General features: G+C 27.2%; 1 pseudogene; it reads right to left on the bottom strand.

Annotated features, from left to right (window-relative positions):
• On the bottom strand, nucleotides 308–1973 carry LOC107635399 (annotated as a pseudogene).

The following is a 4750-nucleotide window of genomic DNA, read 5'->3' as shown; positions in this document are numbered from 1 at the left end:
TTTTTCGTATTTTATTATTTAAATCGATTAATTATTAAAAAATTATAATGGTTAGATCAATTAACCAAAATTTTTAATTTTTTAACCAATTCATTGTCAACTGATTTTTTTATCATTCTCAATAAATTTAATTAAACCGACTAGTTCAATCTAATTCTCAAATGCATGCTTATAACTTAACTAGAGATCTTAATTTTAAGACTTAAAAATAGTTAAAAAAATATTTAAAATTAATTAGGGCAAACACGCTACTAATCCACTACTAATTAAATGCTTACCTTAAGTAGAATTGCATCAGCCTTAGGAATGGATTCAAACATGTCTCCAGCAACAAAGCTCAAATTGTTGCATCCCTTCAAACCTTCCACAACCATTGGAAGATCAAATACTATCCATTTGAGTGCTGGAAATTTCTCACTGATAATTTGAGCTGTGGTTCCATTTCCACCACCAACATCCACAATTGTTTCCAATCCCTCAAAGATCATGTTGTGATCCTTTAGTGCCAACTTTATCATCTGAGAATCACTGGCCATAGCATCATTGAACAAGCTCAAGCTTGCAGGGTTCTTATCAAGAAACTCCCACAAAGGTTTTCCCAAGGTGATTTCATATAGAGGGCGATTTTCGTCATAAAACCACTTGTTTAAATGATGCATGGAACTTGAAAGAGTTGGATCACCGAGAAACATCTCTACCACCGGAGATATAGAAGGGTTTTCAGTGCCTTTGATCAACAGCTCTGATGCTGCTGTGAGAGCAAATGCTTCCTTTTCTTTTTCTTGATTGCTATCATCGTCACCATGAATTGTCACCTTCGTTATACAGATGGAAATACAATATTAACTCCATATGCATGGTATATGATATAGTTGCAATTATAACATTTTGTTAAGAAAACTAACATAGATAGTGCCTTATATATTAAAGAGAAAATCAACAAAAATATTCTCAAATGATCAAATTGCTGATAGAAGTGCCTTTCGAATTTTCTAACCACGAAAATATCTTTGAAATGTTGTAAAATACAATAAAAATAATTAAAGTACAATTTTTTGATAAACAGAAAATGACTTTTATATTTGGTAAATTGTCCGTGTATTTAATATGAAATTTTGTAAAAAAACATTGAATAACTATTTAAAAAGGTATAAAAATTTGAAACTAAAATTCGATTTATAGATTTTATTTTTACTTTTTAAAAATATGTTTTTTTTAATTAAAAAAATCTACTTAATGTAAAATAATGAAAATTTTAAAATAAAAATTTTTATCTTTCTAATAATACTTACAAAAAATTACTACAAAACTTCATCTCTAAAATATTTTAAGAATATATATCTAACAGTTGAGTTTTTTTTTTTAATATTTTGGAAATATTTTTATTGTTATCAAATTTGAAGAATACTTTTTTTTATCAACAATTTAATAGCTTAGCTTTGAGAGCATATTTGGTGGTTTATTCTGTATTAAACAAAAAAATGACTTAATTAAGACAATAGGATTTTTTTTCCAAAGAAATTATATAGTGAAATATAAATATTTATAATAAGACAAATTTGGCAAAGAATATGTGAGAATTATATGTGAAGTATATGTGAGAATTGTATATTCTTACTATATCAAAGAATCCATTACGTGCCATGTAGTGCATGAAAAGATCCGTGCTATCAACTTTAGCCGATGGAATTTTGAGAACCGAAACCAATTCTGAAAGAGTAATGGGTTTGCCATGGTTGTGGATTATGTTTGGTATGCGAAAGTCAACGATCCACTTGAGACACATGGAGTCTAGGATGCCATACATGTGCCTGTAAACAAGAGCTTGAGCTTTGAAGCTCTCACTTGCCGTGCGGCCATTGTTGTTTGAAGCCATAGCTCTTGTTATGAACAGTTTTTGTATGTTAAAAACTTTAAATTTAATAAAACAGAGAAAGCTAAGCCTAAGGGAGCTTTTCCTTTCTTTCTCTTTTCACAATACTAAAACAACACACTTAGCACTCTTTATATAGGCATGGATTGCTAATATAATCTGTACTTATCTTTTAAAAAAATAAATATTTTAAAATATTTATTTATTATTTTTTAAATAAAGTATTATTAATTTTTTAATGGTGCTATTTAGTATTGGGACACTCTATTGTACAGATTAAAGTTGTATAGAGAAAGTATAAATTCTTTTTATAGTTATTTTTAATTATTTTATTATTGTTTAAAATGTGAGTCTTAATTTTTTTAATTTTTCTTTTATTTCATAAAAAAAATTTCTAAATTTACATATTTATCATATAATTCACTTTAATATTAAGATACAGTCTCCTACGACTAGTTCTGTTGACTTATGATCTATGTGGCGTGTAATGTGTCACCATCATATCAATAAACAGTTACATCCATCTAGTATTCAACGGAATTATTGAAGCATCGTGTTTGGACTTGTGTTCAAAGTTCCAACAATGACATATAGGGGTCAGTTTTAGCATGCGCCTGCTCAGTTCAGGCGCTCAGGATGCTCATAGTTTTTTGTTGTGTTGGAATTTTGAATATTTGTCACGTGTATACCTAATTGACGTTGATGGTCAAGGACGTGTTGCTTGACCTGCACAGAGTTAGAATCGGTTTATAATATTTACAAATGTATCCATTATGTCTTAGGTGAAAACATAATATATATGTTGATGGGAGGTCAGTATTAAATATTTGTTTTCGTGTGATTTGGACCGTGAATAGACAATGGAATAATTGGGCTGTATTTATTTTTAAATTTGTAAAGGTGTGATATTGATTTTTGTGTATAATTATAAAACAATGGTAGTATATCTTTTTTTATGGCAGTATATATGTTGATTTTGAACTGGTCCCAAAAACACGTTGACTTTGGAAAAAAAAAAACACTAGCTTAATTTAAATCAATCGAAACTCAAGAAATAAGTGTGCCTATAAATGGTTAGTTTCGAAAAAAAGAATTGTTACATGTTACAAGTTATGAAGTTAATTTATAGAATTTAACGTAATAGTTAGTAATTGATAAATGTTTATGAAATGAAAATTATTGTTTATAGTATTGAATGAATTATTGGTTAGGTGGCTGTGGAATAGAAAAAAAAGAATTGACATATTGACAATTATTTTTACATTTTATTTTTTGTTAAATTTTTGGGTCTTTTGGGCCTCTATTAAAAAAATACAAATATATATTAAGAGTCTTCAAAATATTTATGCTTCAAAGTGTAGGTTCGCTTGTCTATGTTTTCATAGCTGCCACGGACATCCCAGACTAAATGCATAATTACAGCTCTTTCCGGATCTGACCTTAGATGTTGGTATAATAAAATTCCCTCTTGCGGGATATTTTTTTTTCAATCAATAGTATGAATTATGAATGAATTTTGTTTTTCATTTTTTCTTTTTTATTTTTTATTTTGTTAAAGATTTTCCTTTCTTATTTTCTCTTTTTTTTTTTACCGATAAAATTTTCTTAAAGATTAGTAGATTACCATCCGTTAAACATTTTTATTTTTCATTTTTCATTTATTTTTTTTTTCACTTTTTCTCATTCATGGAGTTCCCTTTTTGTTTTTTGTATGGTCATGAATTTAATAAAAAAAGGTTTAATAAACATTCTTGCCAAATCATGAATTGGGCTGGCTCACATGATAAAAGACATGTATTTAGTTCAATAAAATAACTCGGACTGCGTTATGTACGGAGTAAAGTCCAACCATTTATTAAATTTTATAGGTCATCTTTAGAAATACTATGTTATGCCTTTTTCAAAATCTGAATCTTTTAGGGGTCAAACGCAATTTCATGATAAATCTGAAAACCTAGCTTAAAGTGTGTCAGATTGTACGAAGCGTTCCATTAGCCTCAATTGGACAGGCGCGGGCTAAAATCCACCGTATATAGAGTAGCTCTTTAGTGACCAAGGTTATAGTGGTTAAAAGTGGCTAAGTTTTAACTGACCAATAAACACATGATACGTGGAGAGTTAGGTGAAAGTTATTTGTGTATATCATGTGGACCTTTTTTTAAGGAAAAAGATCTGTTAGTATTTTTTGAGTGGAAAATTCTAAAACTTTAATAGTTGAACTTTAGTGTAAAAATCTATTATAATGTTGGATCAATAAAAGATCATGAACTATTAATGATGAAAGTAATCTAAAAAAATAAAAACTAAATCTTGTAATATTTATGTGAGTTCTTACTATTAATATATTGTGGCACATGAATTATATAAGAGTATAAATTTATAAAGTGTTAAAATTTTATAAAAAAATATTTTTATTTTGAATAAAAATAACTATTAAACAATATTGTTGATATTATCATAGTTATTATTATTTTTGTTCTTGTTATTATTGATATTATTATTATTATTAAAAGATAAATTTTTGAACTATTAAAAAGAACTATATCATGTTATCAAAGGCAGAGTTAGAATTTTATGAAGAGGGGCCAATAAACTAATATACATAGAATATAAAAATACACACATCAATATCAATATATAGAATCATAATATATGCATGAAACAACTTATAAAACATAAATCTTGCGAACAACTAAAATAGACTATTATATAATGGAAATTTAGAGAAATTCGGTTCACCAAATTTTTTTTTTTAAAATATTCTTATCATGAATTTTTTTTTTTAAATTTCTAATTTTAGCATTTGAACCCAAATCTTTTGGGTCAAAGTATAAATTAAAGTACCTATCATCTTAATAATTTCATATATTACATTAT

This window comes from Arachis ipaensis, chromosome B04, assembly GCF_000816755.2.
Source record: "Arachis ipaensis cultivar K30076 chromosome B04, Araip1.1, whole genome shotgun sequence".
Lineage (NCBI taxonomy): Eukaryota > Viridiplantae > Streptophyta > Magnoliopsida > Fabales > Fabaceae > Arachis > Arachis ipaensis.
The sequence above is the reverse complement of the archived record's forward strand: the minus strand, read 5'-3'. Positions and strand labels throughout refer to the sequence as shown.